Genomic DNA, 11,719 nt, shown 5'->3' on the forward strand with positions numbered 1-11,719 from the left:
GGACCCGTTTACTCCTACTCTTTGCTTCCTGTCTGCCAACTAGTTCTCTATCCACATCAATACTGAACCCCCAATACCGTGTGCTTTAAGTTTGCATACTAATCTCTTATGTGGGACCTTGTCGAAAGCCTTCTGAAAGTCCAGATATAACACATCCACTGGTTCTCCCTTATCCACTCTACTAGTTACATCCTCGAAAAATTCTATAAGATTCGTCAGACATGATTTACCTTTCATAAATCCATGCTGACTTTGTCCAATGATTTCACCACTTTCCAAATGTGCTGCTATCCCATCTTTAATAACTGACTCTAGCAGTTTCCCCACTACCGACGTTAGACTAACTGGTCTGTAATTCCCCGTTTTCTCTCTCCCTCCTTTTTTTAAAAGTGGGGTTACATTAGCTACCCTCCAATCCGCAGGAACTACTCCAGAATCTAAAGAGTTTTGAAAAATGATCACTAATGCATCCACTATTTCTGCGGCTATTTCTTTAAGTACTCTGGGATGCAGCCTATCTGGCCCTGGGGATTTATCGGCCTTTAATCCATTCAATTTACCTAACACCACTTCTCGGCTAACCTGGATTTCACTCAGTTCCTCCAGGGTCAGGCAGCATCTGTGGAGAACATGGATAGGTGACGTTTCACAAAGTGCTGGAGTAACTCAGTGGGTCAGGCAGCATCTGTGGAGAACATGGATAGGTGACGTTTCACAGAGTGCTGGAGTAACTCAGCGGGTCAGGCAGCATCTGTGGAGAACATGGATAGGTGACGTATCGGGTACTCAAACAAATTTTTTTAATAAAGTCCCAATATCATTGCAAAAAAACAAAGTCCTTAGTGCAACCAAGACAGTTTGTAATTCATAATTAGTTTATAGGTCCCGTGCATGCTATCCAGTCAGCGGAAAGACTACACATGATTACATGATTACAGGGTCTGAATGCAATCACCTCCTACAAGGCAAAACCAGGAGGCAGCTCGAATGCCGGTGTAACATCACTCCCTGACGAGCTCAATGCATTTTACGCACGCTTTGACAGGGAGAATACTGATGTGCCTTCCCGATTCCCCATTCGCTGCGATGGCATTTCAGTCTCAGTCACAGAGGCCGATGTCAGGAAATCCTTCAGAGGGGTGAACCCCCGAAAAGCACCTGGTCCTGATGGTATACCCGGCCGTGTTCTAAAAACCTGTGCGGACCAACTGGCGGGAGTTTTTACGGACATTTTCAATCTCTCACTTCTGAGGTCTGAGGTCCCCACCTGCTTTAAAAGGGCATCAATTATACCGGTGCCCAAGAAGAGTAAGGTGACATGCCTCAATGACTATCGACCAGTGGCACTAACGGCGGTGGTGATGAAGTGCTTTGAGAGGTTGATCATGGAGCAAATCAACTCCTACATCGACAAAAACCTGGACCCACTGCAGTTCGCGTACCGCCACAACAGATCAACGGTGGATGCGATCTCGCTGGCCCTCCACTCCGCACTGGACCACTTGGACAACAAAAACTCATATGTCAGGCTGTTATTCATTGATTACAGCTCGGCATTTAACACAATCATCCCCTCCAAACTGGTTACCAAACTCGCAGAACTGGGTCTCTGCGCATCCCTCTGCAACTGGATCCTCGACTTCCTCGTCCACAGACCACAGTCTGTTCGTATTGGTGGAAATGTGTCAGCCTCAATAACAATCAGCACGGGAGCACCTCAAGGCTGCGTGCTCAGCCCCCTGCTGTACTCACTCTATACCCATGACTGCGTAGCGAACCACAGTGCGAACTCCATCATCAAGTTCGCTGACGACACCACTATTGTGGGGCGTATCACTGATGGGGATGAGTCAGAGTACAGAAGAGAGATCGAGCAACTGTCCATATGGTGCCAGCGCAATAACCTGGCCCTCAACACCAGCAAAACCAAGGAACTGATTGTGGACTTTGGAAGGAGTAGGAGGGGGACCCACAGCCCCATTTATATCAACGGGTCGATGGTTGAAAGGGTCAAGAGCTTCAAATTCCTGGGCGTGCACATCTCTGAAGATCTTTCCTGGTCCGAGAACACTAATGCAATCATCAAAAAAGCACATCAGCGCCTCTACTTCCTGAGACGATTACGGAGAGTCGGATTGTCAAGGAAGACTCTCTCTAATTTCTACAGGTGCACAGTCGAGAGCATGCTGACCGGTTGCATCGTGGCTTGGTTCGGCAATTTGAGCGCCCTGGAAAGGAAAAGACTACAAAAAGTAGTAAACACTGCCCAGTCCATCATCGGCTCTGACCTTCCTTCCATCGAGGGGATCTATCGCAGTCGCTGCCTCAAAAAGGCTGGCAGTATCATGAAAGACCCACACCATCCGGGCCACACACTCATCTCCCTGCTACCTTCAGGTAGAAGGTACAGGAGCCTGAAGACTGCAACAACCAGGTTCAGGAATAGTTACTTCCCCTCAGCCATCAGGCTATTAAACCTGGCTCGGACAAAACTCTGATTATTACCAACCACTTTCTGTTATTTGCACTATCAGTTTATTTATTCATGTGTGTATATATTTATATCATGGTATATGGACACATTTATCTGTTTTGTAGTAAATGCCTACTATTTTCTGTGTGCTTAAGCAAAGCAAGAATTTCATTGTCCTATACAGGGACACATGACAATAAACTAACTTGAATCGAGCCGTCCACAGTGTACAGATACAGGATAAATGGAACAATGTTAATTGCAAGATAAAGTCCAGTAAAGTCTGATTAAAGATAGTCTGTGAGTCTTCAATGAGGTAGATGGGAGTTCAGGACCGCTCTCCAGTTGGTGAGAGGATGGTTCAGCTGCCTGATAACAGCTGGGAAGAAAATGTCTAAAAAACTAATTGTCTTTTGGAAATCCGCCTCTTGAAGATAGGGGATATGGGGAGAAGGCAGGAACGGGGTACTGATTGGGGATGATCAGCCATGATCACATTGAATGGCGGTGCTGGCTCGAAGGGCCGAATGACCTACTCCTGCACCTATTGTCTATTGTAGATTCTTCTGGCAGCTCATTCTAGGTACAGACTATTCTCTGAGTGAAAAGGTTGCCTCTGAGGTCCCTCTTAACTCTCTTCCCTCCCATCGTAAACCTGTTCCTTCCAAGAGAAGGTGCTGCCATTTCTAGATTCTTGCTCTGTGCTTTCAAATGAGGTAGATAGTAGTTCAGTACTGCTCTCTCTAGTTGTGGTAGGATGGTTCAGTTGCCTGATAACAGCTGGGCCACTGAATCATCCCACCACAACTAGTGAGCAGTCCTGAACTACCATCTACCTCATTGGTGACACTCGGACTATCCTTGATCGGACTTTGTGTTCAAAAAGGAACTGCAGATGCTGGAATATCGAAGGTACACAAAATTGCTGGGGAAACTCAGCGGGTGCAGCAGCATCTATGGAGCGAAGGAAATAGGCGACGTTTCGGGCCGAAACCCTTCCTCAGACTGATGGGGGGTGGGGGGGGGGAGAAGGAAGGAAAAGAAGAGGAGGAGGAGGAGCCCGAGGGCGGGCGGATGGGAGGGTGGGAGGAGACAGCTAGAGGGTTAAGGAAGGGGAGGAGACAGCAAGGGCTAGCAAAATTGGGAGAATTCAATGTTAATGCCATCCGGACGCAAGGTCCCCAGACGGAATATGAGGTGCTGTTCCTCCAATTTCCGCTGTTGCTCACTCTGGCAATGGAGGAGACCCAGGACAGAGAGGTCGGATTGGGAATGGGAGGGGGAGTTGAAGTGCTGAGCCACCGGGAGTTCAGGTAGGTTATTGCGGACTGAGCGGAGGTGTTCGGCGAAACGATCGCCCAACCTACGCTTAGTCTCCCCGATGTAAATCAGCTGACATCTAGAGCAGCGGATGCAGTAGATGAGGTTGGAGGAGATACAGGTGAACCTTTGTCGCACCTGGAACGACTGCTTGGGTCCTTGAATGGAGTCGAGGGGGGAGGTGAAGGGACAGGTGTTGCATTTCTTGCGGTTGCAACGGAAAGTGCCCGGGGAGGGGGTGGTACGGGAGGGAAGGGAAGAATTGACGAGGGAGTTGCGGAGGGAGCGGTCTTTGCGGAAGGCAGACATGGGGGGAGATGGGAAGATGTGGCGAGTGGTGGGGTCACGTTGGAGGTGGCGGAAATGGTGGAGGATTATGTGTTGTATTTGCCGGCTGGTGGGGTGAAAGGTGAGGACCAGAGGGACTCTGCCCTTGTTGCGAGTGCGGGGATGGGGAGAGAGAGCAGTGTTACGGGGTATGGATGAGACCCTGGTGTGAGCCTCATCTATGGTGGTGGAGGGGAATCCCCGTTCCCTGAAGAACGAGGACTTGATCGGACTTTGCTGGCTTTACCTTGCACTAAACCAGGTGTCGGCAACCTACTGCCCCCGGGCCGAATGTGGCTCGTAACCAGAAATCATCCAGCCCGCAGACGGAATTTTATTTCCCGTATTCATCTGGCCCGCCGAACGCAGCCAAGCTCCCGTCCCGAGCAGCGGCCGAACTCTGTCTGTACCGCATCCTGCGCAAAGCCGCCGGTAGGGGCGCGCACCTTCTGTGAACACGTTTAAGAAAGAACTGCAGATGCTGGAAAAATCGAAGGTAGACAAAAATGCTGGAGAAACTCAGCGGGTGAGACATGCGAGGATTGCACGAGACATGCCTCACCCGCTGAGTTTCTCCAGCATTTTTTGTCTACCTTCCATAAACACGTGATTTGACGCCTGCCATCCGGGGGGGATGGGGGCGGGATAGATGTGGCCCGCCATCCGCTCACAGACATGCGTCACGGCCCCCATGCAGAACAAGGTTGCCCACCCCTCCTCTAAACCTTGTTCCCTTATCATGTATCCATCCACTTGATTGGCTCGATTGTAATCATGTATTGTCTTTCCGCTGACTGGTTAGCGCGCAACAAAAGCTTTTCACTGTTCCTTGGTACACGGGACAATAAACTAAACTGAAATAAAATGGCAAATAGCTGACGGTTGCTGAGAGTTTAGGCACGGCACCGTGGGGCAGCGGTAGAGTTGCCGCCTCACAGCGCTAGAGACCCCGGTTCGATCCTGACTACGGGTGCTGTGTTTATGGATTCTGTACGTTCTCCCCGTGATCTGCGTGGGTTTTCTCCGGGTGCTCCGGTTTCCTCCCACACTCCAAACACGATTGGCTTCGGTGAAGATTGTAAAACATTGTGCCTGGTGTGCGTGGGATAGTGCTAGTGTACAGGGATGGCTGGTCGGCACGGACTTGGTGGGCCGAAGGGCCCATATCCGCTCTTTATCTCTACACTAAACTAAGTGCCTCAGGCTAATGTTTGTGCTTCAGAGCGGAAACAGACTCTGGCAGGAGTTCAATGCCATTCTTGTGGTTTCTGAAGCAATTAGAAGCCTTCAATATGTTTGCAAAGGCCTCAGCATAAATCTATGAGCAACATTCTGTGAACAATATTACTCAAAATATTCGACAGCTCAGGCATGGAGCAGATTAAATATCGTGACTCTCAGTCAATGGGGATTAACACATGGAGCTGCAGGAATGATATAGGATCGTTAAACTTTAGAACTTAGAGATATAGCACGGAGACAGGCCCTTTGGCCCATTGTGTCCACGCCAACCAGCCACCTCCATGCACTAACACTATATTACACATCAGGGACAATTAATCTACAAACTTGTACATCTTTGGAGTGTGGGATGAAACCGGAGCACCTGAAGCAAACCCACACGGTCACAGGGGGTACGTGCAAACACCGTACTGACAGCACCCGTAATCGGAATCAAAAGCAACATATTATTCAATCAGATCAGTTAATACTACACATAAATACAACCAAGTCAAACTCAAATACAATAGGTGGAGCAAAGGGGAAGATACAGAGTGCAGGATATAGTTCTCAGCCTTGTAGCGCATCAGTTCCAGAGACAAAGCCCAATGTCCACAATGGGGTAGAGGTGAATCGGACAGTACCCTAGCTTATGGATGGACCGTTCAGAAGCCTGATAGCAGAGGGGAAGAATTGATTCCTGGGTCTTTCAAGCTTCTGTATCTTTTGCCTGTCAGGAGCAGGAAGAAGACGGAATGACCGGGGTGGGACAATTTGGGACATTTTGTTGAGGCAGCGTGAGGTGTAGATGGAGCACAGACAACACCGATAGAAACTGCGAGGAAACACGTGGTGAAAACCCCACGCAGGTCACGGGGAGAACATACAAACTCCGTACAGACAGCGCCCCTAGTCAGGGTAGATCCCGCGCCTCTGGCGCAGTGAGGCAGCAACTCTACCGCTGTCTCACCGTGCCCCTCCCCCGTAGGCTTGTAAACACAATACTTATAAATATCATATTAAAAATGTCATGCAGAAGATGGACGCAGAGTGCAGGAGTAACTCAGCGGGTCAGGCAGCATCTGTGGAGAACATGGATAGGTGACGTTTCACAGAGTGCAGGAGTAACTCAGCGGGTCAGGCAGCATCTGTGGAGAACATGGATAGGTGACGTTTCACAGAGTGCTGGAGTAACTCAGCGGGTCAGGCAGCATCTGTGGAGAACATGGATAGGTGACGTGTCACAGAGTGCAGGAGTAACTCAGCGGGTCAGGCAGCATCTGTGGAGAACATGGATAGGTGACGTTTCACAGAGTGCTGGAGTAACTCAGCGGGTCAGGCAGCATCTGTGGAGAACGTGGATAGGTGACGTTTCACAGAGTGCTGGAGTAACTCAGCGGGTCAGGCAGCATCTGTGGAGAACATGGATAGGTGACGTTTCACAGAGTGCTGGAGTAACTCAGCGGGTCAGGCAGCATCTGTGGAGAACATGGATAGGTGACGTTTCACAGAGTGCTGGAGTAACTCAGCGGGTCAGGCAGCATCGCTGGAGAGAAGGGGTGGGCGACGTTTCTGGGGATGTCAGAGACCCTTCTTCAGACTGAGAGAGGGAAACTGGAGGTGTGGATGGATCATCAGGTGTGAAATATGACGGATCAAAGCAGACAGCATGCGAGCTGAACTCTTAGAGGTTGACTTACACCTCCTCCAACCTCATCCACTGTGCCCGCTGTTCTGGGTGTGGACTCCTGTATATCGGCGAGACCAAGCGCAGGCTCGGCGATCGTTTCGCTGAACACCTCCGCCCAGTCCACCTAAACCTACCTGATCTCCCGGTTACTAAACACTTTAACTCCTCCTCCCATTCGCACTCTGTCCTGGGCCTCCTCCAATGTCAGAGTGAGGCCCAGCACAAATTTGAGGAGCAACACCTCATATTTTGCCTGGGCAATTTATACCCCAGCGGTATGAACGTTGACCTCTAACTTCAAGTAACCCTTGCTTTCCCTCTCTCACCATCCCTTTCCCAGTTCTCCTACCAGTCAATGGACAATAGACAATAGGTGCAGGAGTAGGCCGTTTAGACCTTCGAGCCAGCACCGCCTTTCAATGTGATCATGGCTGATCATCCCCAATCAGTACCCCGCTCCTGCCTTCTCCCCATATCCCCTGACTCCGCTATCTTTAAGAGCTCTATCTAACTCTCTTGAAAGCATCCAGAGAACCGGCCTCCACACCTGAGGCAGAGAATTCCACAGACTCACAACTCTCTGTGGGAAAACGTTTTTCATCGTCTCCGTTCTAAATGGGTTACCCCTTATTCTTAAACTGTGTGGCCCCTGGTTCTGGACTCCCCCAACATCGGGAACATGTGTCCTGCCTCTAGCGTGTCCAAAACCTTAACAATCTTATATGTTTCAATAAGATCCCGTTTCATCCTTCTAAATTCCAGAGTGTACAATCCCAGCCGCTCTATTCTATCCACATATGACAGTCCCGCCATCCCGGGGATTAATCTGTACCGCCCACTTCCCTGACATCAGTCTGAAAAAGGGCCATGACCCGAATCATCTCTCCAGAGATGCTGCCTGTCCCGCTGAGTTACTCCAGCATTTTGTGTCTGTCTTAGATCAAAGCAGATGTTGGTGAAGGAAATGCAGAACGGTTCATTGTTGGCTGAGGGGAAGGTGACAACAAACAGTAAAATTAATCAGGAGGACAGTTGGACAACTAGAGTGGGGGAGGGTTGGAGAGAGAGAGGGGCTGCAAGGGTTACTTGAAGTTAGAGAAGTCAATGTAAGCTGCCCAAGTGAAATATGAGGTGCTGTTCCTCCAATTAGCCCTCTGACTGCAGAACGCAGGTTAAGATGGAATAAGAAGGAACTGCAGATGCTGGTCTATATCAATAGGTAGACACAAAGTGCTGGAGTAACTCAGCGGGCTAGGCGGCATTTCTGGAGAAATTGTATAGGTGACATTTCAGGTCTGAAGAAGAGTCCCGACCAGAAACGTCACCTATCCATGTTCTCCAGAGATGCTGCCTGGCCCGGCGAGTTACTCCAGCACTTTGTGTCTATCTCAGGTTAAGATGGTGTCACACTACCATGTAGGAACAAGGAACAGCAGGTGCTGGAGTACAAAAAAAAGGACACAAAGTGCTGGAGTAATTTGGTGGAGAAGGTACTGATCCGAAACATTACCCATCCCCTTTCTCCAGAGACGCTGCCTGACCCACTGAGCATCTATCTCTGGAGCCGGCATGAAAATCGCTATCAAAATATGGGGGGGACACCATTTCTTGGCGGCCGAGCGCACGTGCGCACATTCACACCCACACGCTCGAGGCTTCGGAGGCTCAATCCAGCGCTAAATGCAGCTCAACTCTGCCTGTCTCGCCGGGTTAACCTACAGCCCTGCCTGGACTGACGGGACACCAGCGCTGCTTCTCCGCGCTGACTGTAAATCTGGGCCATATTTCCCACAAGCCCAGGCAGGGCTGTAGGTTAACCTGGCGGGACAGGCAGAGTTGAGCTGGGTTTAGCGCTGCTTCTCTGCGCTGGCTGTGGGCCTGGGGGCACAGCGCCCGTCTGACTCCCGACCTCTCTGGCCACCGCCGGGCGTGGGGGTCACTCGGGTGGGGACGGGACAACGCCGGAGACCCGAGATCGATCCTGGCTGCGGATGAGGCGCAGGTCTGTGCCACGTCTCCCTCCTCCAATCACCGCGCTGAATTATCATGTCCCGCCCCCATTGCCTGCTGACCGACGTCTCTCTCGTCCAATCGGCGCCCTCGATCAGCAGTCCCACCCCCACTGTCTCGCGGAAAGAGGAGATTTCACCGGGATTTAAAATCCGGATTACAAAAAATGGGGGGGGGGGGGGGGGGACGAATGTCCCACCTGTCCCCCCCCCCCCCCGGGATTTCCGCCCCTGCTCTGGAGAACATGGATAAGTTACCTTTGAGGTGGGGTCAAGGAAAGAGCGTTGACGTCGCGGCCCTGTTTCCACCAATCTTTCCACCACCACGCAAAAGAAGCACAAGAAGCGATGAGACAGACACCATTGTATGCAGATGCTGAGATGTGTGTTCAGCTCTGGCTAAACAACTTCTAACCTTGTGTGTGGACTCGAGAAGAAGAAGAACTTTTGAGGTCGGGACACTTCTTCAGACTGATACCATCTTTACCATCTACAGATACCATCCTCATGGCATTCCGACGACACTATCTTTATCTGCTCTTCATTTCTTCAACCCTGGGAAAACGATTCCGACTGTCGACTCTGTGCCCTCCATAATTTTATATACTTCTAACTACAGGTCTCACCGCAACCTCCAGCATTCTAGATAAAACAGAAGATAACTAAAAAGGTAATACGGGGAGGAAAGATGAGGTAGCCAAGAATATAAAGGAGGATAGTAAAAGCTTCTTTAGGTATGTGAAGAGGATAAAATTAGTTGAGACCAAAGTTGGACCCTTGAAGACTGAAAAGGGTGAATTTAAGAATAAGGGGTAAGCAATTTGGATCAGAGATAAGGAAACACATTTTCACACAGAAAGTTGTGAGTCTGTGGAATTCTCTGCCTCGGGGGGCGGTGGAGGCCAATTCTCTGGATACTTTCAAGAGAGAGCTAGATAGGGCTCTTGAAGATAGCGGAGTCAGGGGATATGGGGAGAAGGCAGGAACGGGGTACTGATTGGGGATGATCAGCCATGATCACATTGAATGGCGGTGCTGGCTCGAAGGGCCGAATGGCCTACTCCTGCACCTATTGTCTATTGTCTATAAAAAACAATCCAAGCCTGTCCAGCGGCAATTTACAACGGGCTAATTAACCCATGAACCTGCACGTCTTTGGGTTGTGGGAGGAAACCGGAGCACCTGGTGGAAACCCACAAAGTCGCAGTGAGAACGTGCAAACTCCACACACACAGAGAGACAGCACCCGAGGTCAGGATCGAACCTGGTTCTCTGGCGCCGTGAGGCAGCTGTTCTACCAGCTGCGCCACCGTGTCGCCCTGTTCCTTCTATTTGACCAAGTGTTTAATACTGTGATCACCCTCACACTTGGTTCCATGGCCATGTTTCTGGCCATTGCGTAAGTACTGTAACTCCTGATGGTTAATTTTTCAATTTGATTCCACTCCTGTGAAAAGCAGCAGACATAATCAGCGCAATATAACTGGAACTTGTTTGTCGTTTCAAAAATGTTATTAGTGAATCATTTGGGATTTATAACAAGCTGACTGCTTCATGATCACTTTTATCTACATCAGTATTTCACTGCTGGAATTGTCTTTTAAAAGTTTCAAGATACAGGGTGGAAACAGGCCCTTCGGCCCACCGACCAGCGATTCCCGCATATTAACACTACCCGACAGGCAACAGGGGCAATGTACAATGTTTACCGAAGCCAATTATGTCTTTGGATAAAACCCACGCAGGTCAAGGGGAGAACGTAAAACTCCGTACAGACAGCACCCGTGGTCGGGATGGAACCCGGGTCTCTGGCGCTGCAAGGCAGCGACTCTACCGCTGCGGACAGTGCCTGCCCCAAAATTTGGGCTCGTCCGGGATTTGAACCCGGGACCTCTCGCACCCTAAGCGAGAATCATACCCCTAGACCAACGAGCCAGATGTAAGTTTAAAACTGCTAGAGTGAGATTCAAACTCACAGAAACCCTTGGTCACTGGGTTAGAGTTTAGAGTTTTGAGATACAGCGCGGAAACAGGCCCTTCGGCCCACCGGGTCCGCGCTGACCAGCGATCCCCGCACATTAACACTATCCTACACAAGCTAAGGACAATTTTTACATTTACACCAGGCCAATTAACTTACAAACCTGTACGTCTTTGGAGTGTGGGAGGAAACTGGAGCACCCGGGGAAAACATACGCAGGTCACGGGGAGAACGTGCAAACTCCGTACAGACAGCACCCGTAGTCGGGATGGAGCCCGGGTCTCTGGCGCAGCATTCGCTGTAAGCCAGCTGCGCCACCGTGCCGTCGATTACACGGATCTCTCAACCAAACTTAGCAGAGATTGACAGATTCTCCATTAGCACAGGTGTCAAGGGTTATGGGGAGAAGACAGGAGAATGGGGTTGAGAGGGTTTGCCGGTCGGCGGGACTGGGAGGGAGCTGGAGACGTCGGACATGCGGGGCAAGGGCCAGTAGGAGGGTGAACCGTGGTAATACCCCCAGCGCCGTCAATGTTGGCTCCAGGAGGCGCCCCCGGGACACAAAGATGGCCGGGCGAGGAGAGGAGAGGGACGTGAGTTCGCGGGAACTGCTCCAGTACATCGAACGCGCGGACCGCCCGGACTTTGACTAATGGCGGCAAAACATGGCGGCGCCCGCACGTGTAACATATGCACTG

The 11,719-nt window shown here is 50.5% G+C and overlaps 1 non-coding gene across 1 annotated transcript; it reads right to left on the reverse strand.

The window, feature by feature from the left end:
• Nucleotides 1-10,903: 10,903 nt before the first annotated feature.
• Nucleotides 10,904-10,975, reverse strand: trnap-agg. The gene has a single exon. It is a non-coding gene; the product is annotated as a tRNA-Pro (tRNA).
• Nucleotides 10,976-11,719: the final 744 nt, after the last annotated feature.

This window comes from Amblyraja radiata, chromosome 6 (genome assembly GCF_010909765.2).
Source record: "Amblyraja radiata isolate CabotCenter1 chromosome 6, sAmbRad1.1.pri, whole genome shotgun sequence".
Taxonomy (NCBI): Eukaryota; Metazoa; Chordata; class Chondrichthyes; order Rajiformes; family Rajidae; genus Amblyraja; species Amblyraja radiata.